Consider the following 13300-nt stretch of genomic DNA (forward strand, 5'->3'; position numbering starts at 1 on the left):
TGATCAACCACTGCTGGCTAGAGGAAGAATAGAACATAGTGTAAGTTAGGAAACATATATCAGAATTTGGATGGGGACCCCCAATTACAAAGGTTAGAAGACCAAATAAAAGTGCTCTTGAATAGTAAAGTCGGAAGCTGGCAAATACATGAATGAAGGGTACAACAGTAGCTAAGCTGAGGCAGTTGTGAAAGAAGATAAGAAGTTACAGAGATGGAAGCTGAAAGTCTTGGAGATAGCATTGATTTACTATCTGTAGATCATCTCAAGATCAATGAGACTTGTCCCTTCCTAAAGCTAAGAGCAGTGGGTAGGATTATCAAGGCAGACAAGAAATCCCCAGGATACATCATTTTAACATGAAATGAATTGAATGCAGGAAAATCTGGTGGACCTTCCACTTCCTCCCCATTGTGATCTTATTGCTTCTTTCCTAAACCTGCATGAACCTCAATAAACAAAGTTTCCCATTCTCCGACCCTTGTCCAGCAGTTCTGTTGAAGAAGGGCCCATGGTTCAATTGAAATCTTTATAGCCTTAATGTAGTAATGTAGCCTGATTAAAGAACTGTGCTAATAATAAAAAGTTATAATATTAAATTGCAGCATGCAAAATAACTGTAGTAAAGAGGTGATGTATAAGCTAGATGGTGATGTTTCAATAATTGTAGATATCAAGAATGAAAATAGCCCAAGCTGAATCTGGAGCATACAGTGGGATCTAGAACCATAACTCAAAATGCATACACTGACCACAGGTTGAAGTGCCATGCAAGTGAAGATTAGTTTCCTCTCCCTCCAAAATATGTAAAGCTGAATTCTGTTCAATAAGATTAAACCATGAATGCCAGGTTTGTCTGCAGTGTCAAAAGAAAGTGTTTTCTTCCTATTTAGCATAGATGAATGGAATCCAAATCCAGCATGTTATGTTGTAAAATCTTGGACCAATGTTGTGCAGACAGCTTTGGACAGTGGTGATGCATGTGGTCACTGCAAACAGGAAGGGGCAATAGAGTAATAATGAAAGAATTTTGTTAGTAATGTGCTACATAATGATGTTAATTGAATATTAATTCTCAAATGTGTTCTGTTTTACTGCAGTTATTAATTGATTGCACGAGTTTACCATATATTTTTATGATGCAGTTTTATCATGAATTAACACAGTAGCAAAGAATGATTCCAGGATGTGGCCTAGATGGTGAGGTGTATTGTCATACCAGACCTTGGTTGTTACATCAAAGCTTTCCAGATGGAAATTCCCATCCAGATGGGATTTATTATGTTTTTGTTGTTGCAAAACTCTCTTTCTTAATTGCATTTTAAGACTCAGATCTGTGGCTTTTATAATGTTTATTTTCAGACTACTGACATGTGTTGCTAGGAGATGCAAAATATGATCTCTACTTTGAATAGTGAGTTACATAGAATAGTAAGTCCAAATATTTTTTGCCCTACAACAATGTGGAATACCCCTTTATTTTTGCAACAATATCCCCATTTTCTTAAAAATAATAAACTTGGATATTTGCTTTAAAACATGCTATGCTTCTTAAAGTACCACTGAGGTGGAGCGTTTCAATTTCATTTTGCGGTCTTGGGCATGATCAATCTTTCTCCGTTTTAATGATGTGGTGCCTGATTGTCCTGTTATTGTAAATTAATGTTTCTTGTGTTGCTCTTTCTACTCTCTGTTTTATTAGTTCTAACACAGGCCAAAGATGGATTCCATTCCATATCATATGCTGACCTGTCTTGGTCTCAATGACGTACAGTGTGTCCCTTGTGGTTGCAACATTATCAAAAATTTCCACTGATTTTTAAAATCAGACCCTATGCATCACTACTTGTCCTCTCAGAATCAGAATAAGAATCACTGGCATACGCTGTGAAATTTGTTGTCTTTGCAGCGCCAGTACAACGTTCAAAGTTCAAAATTCAAAGAAATATTTATCAGAGTACAGTACATACACATCATGACACACAACCTTGTGATACTTTTTCCTGCAGGTATACTCAGCAAATCTATAGAATAGTAAGTGCAAACACGATCAACAAAAGAGCAAGAGCATAGAAAACAACAAATTGTTGAAATGCAACTTAAATAAATAGCAATAAATAACTGAGCATGAAATATCAAGATATATTTCAAGATTATTGAGCATGAAATATCAAGATATAGAGTCTTTAAAGTGAAATAATTGATTCTGGAAACATCTCAATAGATGCGTGTATTTTGATCAAGGGCCTGATGGTTGAGGGGTAGTAACTGTTTTTGAACCTGGTGGTGTAAGTCCTGAGGCACCAGTACCTTCTACCTGAAGGGGAAGATCTTTGATGATAGATGCTGTTCTCCTGCAACAGTGTTTCATGTAGATGTGCTCAAAGGTTGGGAGGGCTTTACCCATTATGTATTGGGCCGAATCCACTACCTTTTGTAAGATTTTCCATTCATGGACAGTGCAATATATAATAGATAAATGAAATTTGTAGTGCAAAAGTAGAAATACAAAAAGTCGTGAGATAGTGTTCTTGCGTTCAATGCCCATTCAGAAATCAGATGGCAGGGAGGAAGAGGCTTTTCCTGAATCGTTGAGTGTGTGCCTTTAGGCTTCTGTACCTCCTTCCTAATGGTAGCAATGCGACGAAGATATAACCTGGGTGATGGAGGCTCTTAATGATGGATGCTGTCTCAAGTACTGATTAAACCTCCCTGTTACAATGCTATTTCCCCTATATTTATACATCAGTCAATCATTGTCTTACTTCTTGGTAATGTGGAGGATATGCGTCAATTGTCAAAGCTGGCATGTCAGTTTTGTCATTCAAGAGCTGGTGATTTCATGTCATCTGTAAAAATGTTGCTCAGAGTGACAACCAGGCAAGGACTGGATCTTTCTTCTAATAAAGGTTTCTTTGATTGTTAGGATATGTCCTGCTATGAAACCATATCTTAGGTGCTGTTGAGAAGCTACAATGGTAAACCATATTGCAGATTCCAATTACAAACTGCATATGAGAAGTTTTCCCTTAGATTTCTCTTAATTCTGTTCCTTTATTATATATGTCAGGCATCTGGTCCTCGATTCGGGACAGTGGTAAGCCAGTGTAAACAGTGTAAACAGCCTGTTCAGACATCTCAATATTGTTGTAGCTCTTAATTTTTGCATTCTTCCAATGTAAAGTAGTATCTGTAACAGTGAGGTACTATTCTTAATTATGTCAGAACAAGTGAGCAATCCCATGCATACCAGTCTGCCAAACAACTGTAGCAAACAACATCTCCCAGTGTGTATATTTCTGTACTTTTAGCATGTTAGCACCCCTCTCTGTGCTTTTGTATATATTAGTGCATAGCAGATTTACTGCCTGACTTGCATTTTCCTTTTCCCATGTGCATCTGCAGAAGTGATTCTCCTTTTAATTTTAAGGCAGAATGATTCAGAATTCAACTGGGAGAACACAATCTTCCATCTTATTTCAACGGTGTTTTTTTCTACCTCCTTGCTCATTCCAGATCACTTAGTGAAAACATTTGTTATCCTTTGTTGATCTCTTGTCTTATTCAGTTTTATTGGTGTCACATTTTTTAGCAATTGTTTTGTCAAACCCAGATCTCTCCCATGTCATGCTTGAGAGATAGTGCATCATATAGCACCATTTCTTTTCATGGGTTTTTTTGTGAGAATTCAAATAGCTGAAGTCTCAAGAGTTATCTTTATAATCTTGTTGGCACACTCCATTCCTTCCCTTCTACATGTTCTAGGCATCAATAACCACTTTCTACCACACATTTCCTTCTAGAAAATTTCTCACATCAATATGTAATAGTTAATAGCTCTGTTTCTATGTTGTCATACATTGGCTTCTGCTAAAATCAGTGTTTTCAATGTAAATGCTATCAGTTTGTTCCAGACTCCTCAGAGCTTTTAACAGAGGCATCTACCTGTGAAGTTACAGATTACTTTTCTCCTTTGTGGTGTTACAGATTCACCTCAGTGTGCACAACCTCCTAATTCATTCTGAATATTGGCATTCATTGTTTTTCATGAAAGGAATAAAAGAACTCATATGTTGGATTAGTGCTAGAATGAGATTTCCATCAAACCACAGAGGTTTAAAGGTGACTCAACTCGTCTTGTCGGTTCCAGCATTTTGTTATACAAATCAAAAATACTCTTACTGCCCAGCTCCCTTTCACTCACTTTACCTGGTTTTGTTACAGTGAATATCAATCAATTTTACCCCTAGAAAACAAAAAAAAACTATGGTCTCTGATTCAACCAACCCCTATCAGGAAGAATTTCATTTTCCTGTAATGCCCAATAAAAAATATTTCTGAGCCCCCTCATCCAATGATGATTTTAAAGCCCTCATCACTGATGCCACACCCAATGGAAATACTCTTTTATTATTCACTCCAACAAAACTAATCATACCTTTCAAAACATCTATCAAATCACTAACCAATCTTGTCCACTCTGATATTTCACATCCTTCCTCATAGCTACAATTTCCCAACACAGATTCATAGAGTTGTACAGCATAGAAGCATGTCCCTTGTCCTACCATGTTTACTCTGACCTTTTTGTGTGTCTTTTCTCATCCCACTTGCTTTCTATGCCTTGGCTATGTAAGTGCCTGTCTAAATGTCTCTTAAACATAATGATTTATACTCCACCATCTCTTCTGCTGGCAAGTTGCTATTATCTAATGCTCTCTATGTAATAAAAAAAAAATCCCAACTCATCCTTAAAACTCCTTCCTCACACATTAAAGCTACTGTATGCCCTACCGTTTTTTTTTACCCTTACAATGAGAAAAGGATTCTGACTATCTAAAGTATCACACACAAAACACTGGAGGAACTCAGTAAGTTAGGCAGCTTTGATGGAAAAAAGGCCGAGACCCTTCTTCAGGACTGAGAAGGAAGGGGAAAGATGCCAGAATGAAAGAAGGTGAGGGGAGGGGAAAGGGGCTAGCTAGATGGTAATAGGTGAAGCCAGGTGGGTGGGAAAGGTCAAGGCCAGGAGAAGAAAGAATCTGATGGGAGAGATGAGCAGACAACAGGGGAAAGGGAAGGAAGAAGGGACCCGGGGGAAATGAAAGGCAAGTGCGAGGGAGTGGAAGGTTGAAGTGGGGAATAGAGGAAAGAAGGGGAATTTGTTCTCCTGCCTTATCCATGTCTCTCATAATGTTATATATCTCTATAAGTCTACCCCTTAGACTCATCCACTACAATGAAAATAAACCCAACCTATGCACTCTCTCAACAGAACTAAAGTCCACAAACCCGGTAAATCTCCTCTGCCCTCTCTCAGTACAACCAAATCATTTCTATATTATGACAACCAGAGCTCCACAAAGTGTAGTCTAAACCAGTGTATTGTAGGTTTGCAATGTACTATCCCAGCATTTATGAACTACATCCTGACCTATGGAGGCAAGAACAACATGCCCATTTCACCACCCAATCCACCTATGTTGCCAGTTTCATAGAACTATTGACTTCAACTTCCAAGGTCACCTGTTAATTAGCATTTATTGGTGCTCTACCATTTGCTGTAAATGTCCTACTCTACTTGACCTTCCAACATACATCACTTGCATACTTCATGTCGCACTTATAGTTTCTGAGCCTTGGAATCATTACAGTCAATGTATGCTAAATGTTTTCTTTGGCTACAGTGACCCTTCATCCCTGGGATTGGGCACAGTGCTTTTAACAATGGGCTGTCAATAATTTGGACATATTCATCCTTCCAAGAGAAAATCTGCAATGCTAGAAATCCAAGCAACACACACAAAATGCTGGAGGAACTCAGCAGGTCAGGCAGCATCGATGGAAAAAAGTACAGTTGATGTTACGGGCCGAGACCCTTCGGCAGGATTGGAGAGAAAAAGAAGAGGAGTAGATTTTAAAGGTGGGGAGGGGAGAGAGAAACACAAGGTGATAGGTGAAACCTGGAGGGGGAGGGATGAAGTAAAGAGCTGGGAAGTTGATTGGTGGAAGAGATACAGGGCTGGAGAAGGGAGAGTCTGATAGGAGAGAACAGAAAGCCATTGAAGAAAGTAAAGGGGGCAGGAGCACCAGAGGGAGGCGATGGACCTCCTCTACTGTCGTGATGAGGCCACATTCAGGTTGGAGGAACAACACCTTATATTCCATCTGGGTGGCCTCCAACCTGATGACATGAACATCGATTTCTCAACCTTCCAGTGATGACCCTTCCCCTCTTCACCATTCCCCATCCTCTTTACCTTCTCTCACCTTATCCCCTTACCAGCCCATCGCCTCCCTCTGGAGCTCCTTTTCTTTCTTCCATAGCCTTCTGTTCTTTCCAATCAACTCCCCCTTCTCCAGTCCTGTAGCTCTTTCACCAATAACTTCCCAGCTTTTTACTTCGTCCCTCCCCCTCCCAGTTTCAGCTATCACCTTGTGTTTCTCTCTCCCACCACCCCATCCCGACCTTTTAAACCTACTGCTCATCTTTCTTTCTCCAGTCCTGCCAAAGGGTCGCAGCCAAAAACGTACTTTTTAGCATAGATACTGCCTGGCCTACTAAATTCAACCTTCCACTTTCCATAAAATCTCAGCACTTGCAAGTTAGCTTCTCCTTTAAGTTGTTTATAAGACCTCTTTTCGTTTAGCTTATCTGTTGCTTTCAAATTCTGTAGTTAATTTAGGTAAGGCTAGTCACAGTTGAAATGTGGTTTGAACTTCCTGAAGGCCTCAGGAATTTGTTTCCAACCTTTATCAGTATACTATTGTGAAACTGACCTTTAATTGAGCACACCCCTTTAAATTTTACCAACATGTTATTAGTATTCCCTTATATATTTAAACTGGTTGAGATCTGGATTTATGACTTAGAAGGAAGATGTTCTGTCCTAGCAAGTTTGAGACCTGCTAGTATATTAGCATGTTGAGGGATCAATTTGAAGGGTCATGGGCTCAGAACGTTGATTGTTTCTCTTTCCACAGATGCTCCCTGATGTGATGAGTTGCCCAGCATTTTCTGTTTTTGCTTCAGGTTTCCAGTATCTGCGTTAATCTTTTATTTTCATTTACACATATGACTTTGTGAGGAACGAACTAGTTTAAGCAGCCACTCTATGCAGCCTCAGTTCACTGTTTTCACTTCTGTCTTAGTTTTATTCAGATGTTTTTGCCAAATTTTTTAAGATAAATGGAGTATATTTCAAAATCTTCTGGACATCTGTTTTAAAACTGCTTTTAATTTCTAGACAAATTACTTTGAAGTTCACTCACTTTAAATAGTTGCTTTTGCTGAGCTCATACAGTATATTCTACCTTCCATTAATTGTTTTATTAAAGCAGTGAACTTGGTGCCCTCCCTGATTGTGGTTAATAGCCTTTAGAAATTCATTTAGCTTCAATTACCTCCAGCATAAAAGTCATTCACTTAATAATTGAGGCATGGAGTTCCTCTGATCTGTCATTTAATAGAAGCATTCAATGTGGACCTCAGCCATTCTATAGGGAGAACCATGCCTGGTTTTTATTTTTATTTGGAGATAGAGTGCGGAATGGACCTTTCATGCCCTTCGAGCTCCACTGACAAGTAACCCCTAATTTAACACTAGTGTATGCTGATTTCATCCAGTGCGGATACCCCTGAGTCCAGGTGAAGAAAAGGGGTTCATTCCACTGTGCAATTACCTCTACCAGAAAATAAGAAAGTGTACAGACGAAGCATAGGGTTGGAACGGTCCTAGAAATTCTAGCTGGGTTTTCAAAGGAAATTTAGTTTCACTGTGAGTGAGGCAGGCAGTTTGATATTGCTTACTCTCATTGGGCAGGCTGCCAGATTCAACCAGTGCTCTGAGCTTACTTTACCCTGAGTATGCTCCCCATGCAGTGCTGAGTCCAAGGTTAAATATGGGAATGGATTAATCTTATCCCAGTGTCTTCAGGAAACAGTGAATCTATTTAAGTCATATCAACACACAATAGACCAGTCGTTCTGATTTTAAAATCATTTATGAGAGCTGGAAAACCTAATTTGTGAATAGGCAATGAGTTCAGTAAGTGAATGCTGCATTTAATTCATCTAGTGAATACATTTAAAAATAGTGCTTCTATTAAAGATTATGTTTTGTTGGCATGAACATTTTACATAGAAACATAGAAAACCTAAAGCACAATACCGGCCCTTCGGCCCACAAAGTTGTGCCGAACATGTCCTTATCTTAGAAATGACTAGACTTACCCATAGCCCTCTATTTTTTAAGTTCCATGTACCTATCCAAAAGTCTCTTAAAAGACCTTATCGTATCCACCTCCACCACCATTGCCAGCAGCCCATTCCACGCACTCACCACTCTCAGAGTGAAAAAACTTTCCCCTGACATCTCTTCTGTACCTACTCCCCAGCACCTTAAACCTGTGTCCTCTTGTGGCAACCATTTCAGCCCTAGGAAAAAGTCTCTGACTATCCACACGATCAATGCCTCTCATCACTTTATACACCTCGATCAGGTCACCTCTCATCCTCCAAGGAGAAAAGTCTTTTACTAAGACCTTTTTTTTACCATGCAATAGTTAATCTGAATAGAAGGTAGTGTATAGCACCGTGAGGAAATGAGGAGATAAATAGCAAATTTAAAGAGTGTCAATAATTGGTGCATTGGAATTCAGAGGTCAAAACTGAGACTTCTGCCCATATTAATATATATTCAGTATTTGTGTGGCTCAGGCAGAATTACAAAGATTCAGACTGTAGGCATGCGTATAATAAAGAATCAACACCAACTAGATTCAATTTTTACATTTTTAGACTGAAATCCTTACTTCATGAAAGCAGCTATGTAAAGAAATGTGGTTCAGTGGTATTGCGCTGCCTCACACCGCTGACAGTGTGGCTTCTCTTGACCTTCGGTGCTGTCTGTGAGGATTTTGCCCATTCTTCCAGAGATCATGTGGGTTTTCCACAGATGCCCCAAGTTCTTTTCACATCCCTGGGACTATTTTCTAAAAGGGGAACAAAAAAATCAAAACTTAGAGGTGCAAAGGGATGTAGGAGACCATGTATAGAATTCCCTAAAGATTAACTTGCAGGTTGAGTTGGTGGTGAGGAAGACAAAACCAATGTTAGCATTCATTTCAAGAGGACTAGAATATAAAAACAAGCAGGTAATGCTGAGGCTTTATAAGGCACTGGACAGACCACAATCGGAGTTTTGTGAACAGTTTTGGGCCTCTTACCTAAAAAAAGATGTGTGGCATTGGAGAGGGTCCAGAGGAGGTTCACGAGAATGACTCTGGAAGTGAACAGGTTAATGTTTGAAGTGTGTCTGATGGCTCTGGGCCTTTACTCGCTGGAGGTTAGAAGAACGAGGGGGGACTCTCCTTGAAGTAGATTGAATAGTGAAAGGCCTAGGTAGAGTGGATGTGGAAAGGATGTTTCCTATAGTGAGAGAGCCTAGAACCAGAGGACACAGCTTCAGAATAGAGGGGCATCCATTTAGAACAGAGATGAGGAGGAATTTCTTTAGCCAGAGTGTAGTTAATAGTGAAATTCATTGGCACAGACAGCTGTGGATTAATTGGCCTCTGTGCATTGGACTTAGCATGCAGATGTGTGGGAGAGTCTGCAGGGATTGATGGGAATTTTGGAGAACATTAAACATTGGGATTTGTATAAATGACAGCATGATGGTAGGCATCGACTCCGTGGGCAGCTTCTTCTGTGCTGCATGACTTTACGACTCTATAATCTGTACAGAAATGAGACAAGCTTAGAAGTATTCTGAAGAAAGGAATGTGTTAATTAGAGCAGTGCTGTTGCAGAAGAAGAGTTCAACTGGAAACAAATAAACCTATAGAGCCATCTTGTTCAGGTAATCACAAAAGAAAAGATATATTGTCATTATTAGCACACAGCTAGAGGAAAACTAAAGGAAATCATACTCTTCCTTCAGCAAGCTTTAATCAATGTCCTGATGTGGTCCAGTGTCAATTACAGGAGGCAGAAATTGGAGATGCAGGTCACCAAGGTGCTATTGACGCAGATTGAAAGGAAAAGTTAAGGTGGTTGAGTCTAGCAAGGGGAAGCTGATGAACAAATTGAAATAATCGAAGCAATTTAAAATTGGATGACTCGGTACAGTACTCGTTGGGTGGAATAGTGAATCAATTTGTTTCTGTGTATTGGTTGCTAGCATGATACAGTGCCCCAATTGCTAACTTTAATTATTTAAAAACATTAATTTGTAAGCACAGAAATATTGGTTTCTTATCTGTCCTTGCACGGCCATTGGGTGAGCCTCTCAAAAGGCGCAGGTATTTTTAGTCTCTATGAATATATTTAAGAAACTGGTTTTCTGAAGAGGTGATTAGTTGAGGGTCAGTAGGTGAAAGTTCAAAGTTCAAAGTGCATTTATTATCAAAGTTATGTATACTATATACAACCTTGAAATTTGTCTCCTTACAGGCAGCCACAAAACAAAGAAACCCAAAAGAATCCATTAAAAAAGAAGACAGTAAAAACCTTCTTGCAGAAAAAAGCAAATTGTGCAAACAATAAAAAGATGCAAATAACATTCAGAACTGAAGTTCACAAAAGTGCGTCCACAGCCACAAGACCAGTCATCACTGCAGCCGATACAGGAACCCGTTAGTTGCAGGCCACAGCCTCAGTTCAGCACAGTGACGAGTAAAACTCGGGGAGCAGCAAGCTGAATCTGCCTGTACTTGCCTCTGGCCCCAACAGCTGTAAAGGTGAGTGAATGAGGGTTAACATGTGTGTATAGAGACGAGCGGATGGTAAATGATATAAAGGCCCTTGTAGAGATCAAGTTGCAGACTGAGATACAGCTATTGTCTAAGAGTGACTGGCAGTGAGTTAGTGAAAGTGTGCAGCTGGATATATTAATTTTTAAGAGGCCAAATGGGCTCTGTTCAAAGATGTTGATTTTGCTGAGAAGTATTGACCGATACATGTTATTATTGGTGTGCAAATTGGCTAGTGCTCTGACAAGGCAGAGAGAGAGATGCCATGAAGTGTGAATCTCCGCACTCATCTAATTCTTAAATACCTCCTGATTTTCACAAAGTTGCAGGATTTGCAAATTAATTGCCAATTAAAATTAAGCCCTGTAATTAATTGCATAAATACCCTCTTAATGAAGTAATAATTACTTACGACTAGCAGTCAAACTCGCTATCAAGAACATGAACAATCATAATTGTAACGTCTTACTCCGCCAGACTGTATATTGCTTAAAGAGAATTAACTCACCAGCTTAATTGTTTCTTAACTTTTGTTTCCCTTTTTGTCTTAATTCACTCTTAGTTTGTTTTACTCTCTTGCTTCAATATTCACAGAATTATAGGTGCTCATTAGTATAGAACTCACTGCCCCTTGCTGTTCACCACTCTCCCAGATTCTTTGTTGTAGTCATCATTTCTACATTATATAGCTGTCAAAGCAACACTAAAGGCAAAATAAATGAGAAGACTTAATATACTGAACTAAATCCAACTTACACAGTGTCCTACAAAAATGGCTCCTTCTAGTAATTTGTGCTTTCATCGTTTAAACATTATGTGACTCATATCTAGTTCATATTCTGTGTTCTAATCAATAGTTTAAGTTAACAAAACTCTAAAATTATAATATAAAATAGTAGTTAAGCAGTCACAATATAAATTAACCCAAACATTGACAGCAAAGTGATCATAATCTTAGCAAGAACTGATGTCTTGAAAATGTTGAAAAGCCCTCATATACAAAAAAAAATGATGACACAGTCGTGTATGAAAGTTTGACGTAACTGGAGCCGTTCTTTCTTTAATCAGCTTTTATTATCTTGTCTTTTTTCTGTTTCCTAATCTTGGCCTAGTCAAAATAATGGAAGGACTATGGCAGATTTTAAGGGATATCTCAAAGAGATGAAAACTTATTTCGGAAAGGTATAAACATGAAACCCTTACAAAGTAAACTGTTATGAAATTTGTTTTTTAGTATGAATAATATTCAGTGATGACCTGAGACATAGTCTGATTAACAACTAAAATAAATCCCTTCAAAATATAGTGCAGAGTGTTATGCAAAAGATTTGTTTTAAAGTGCATTATTGTTTGCCATTGTAAATTATTGATTCTTCCAGTCCCAATAGTTCTCTGTTAATTCATTTCTCCCCTTCACTTCTCCATATGAAACAATTTTGCTGGGTTCTTTCATTGATTTTAGTTTCAGATATTCTACATATTTTATAGAGCATTACATAGATTATGGAAATCTTGCAAACTGATTGGTTGCTTGCTGGCATTGATTTTTGTTAAGATCCAGAATTTGTAAGTATTTCATTGAACATTATTTTATATTGTGGTGCTTTGTGGGTTCTTTAAGTGACCACAAGTCCAGCTACTGCTGCTGTTCTGAGGCGGCGACCTTGAACTTAAAACCACCAGCTTCAATGCATTTTTTAGAACATAACTGTGGTATACAAAAAACCACAGAGCTCCAAGACAAAATCATTTTCCCAGTTTCTTGCTTCATTTATGCAAGTGCAAAGCTGTTCGGTGCAAGAGCAGCTATTTGTCTGGTCTCTGCTGGTGTTCATTCTCTTTGCAAGCTTGCAGTTATCTTCCTTCATCTGATACAAAAGAAAAATATCTGCAAAAGCGAGGAGTCTGAAATATCAAAACAGGGAAAGCTGAAAATGCTCAACAGGTCAGGCAGCATTTGTGGAGATAGAGTTAACATTTCAGATCACAGATCACTTTACCTGGCTCAGCAGAATGAAAAATGTCTTTCCCCGATACTAATTTATCAATGTTCTCCTTAAATTTCATCTAAGCAATATGTTTAAAGTTGTGAGTTCCAAATTCTAACCACTCCCCAAGCAGTTTTCCCTCAAGTTTGCTGCTATGACTATCTCATGCTAATGGTCCAATGCTTTTGTTTCCAACAAAACTGGAACAATCTAAGTATCCAATCTATCAAACTTAACGTCTTTTTAAGGATATCTATTAGATCTTAACTCAGTTTCTCAATTTATTATTTTTCGATATATGACCCCAACCTGTTCAATTTTTACTATGAGTATTTACTATGAATCTTCCATTTCTGGTATACTGTATTTAAACACTCTACCTTTGTACACTGTCACCATTGTGAATTCAAGAAATATTCATCATCAGTAAGAACATTAACAAGTAGTTTTGTCTTACATCTACTTTATCATCTTTATATTCTAAAAGTTTGGCTTTTATGTCAATCATGCAAAGTCTAAGCCATTCAATAGTAAAACAGTAGAAACAGAACATCAAA

At 38.4% G+C, this 13300-nt stretch overlaps 1 long non-coding RNA gene across 1 annotated transcript in view; it reads right to left on the reverse strand.

Annotated features, from left to right (window-relative positions):
- Window positions 1-8987, reverse strand: part of LOC134355145 (uncharacterized) — a 99562-nt gene extending 90575 nt beyond the window's left edge. Inside the window, exon 1 of the long non-coding RNA XR_010019962.1 lies at window positions 8815-8987. This is a non-coding gene — a long non-coding RNA (uncharacterized LOC134355145). The remainder of the gene's footprint in view (window positions 1-8814) is intronic.
- Between the last annotated feature and the right edge of the window lie 4313 nt (window positions 8988-13300).

Source organism: Mobula hypostoma, chromosome 12 (assembly GCF_963921235.1).
Source record: "Mobula hypostoma chromosome 12, sMobHyp1.1, whole genome shotgun sequence".
NCBI classification, from domain to species: domain Eukaryota; kingdom Metazoa; phylum Chordata; class Chondrichthyes; order Myliobatiformes; family Myliobatidae; genus Mobula; species Mobula hypostoma.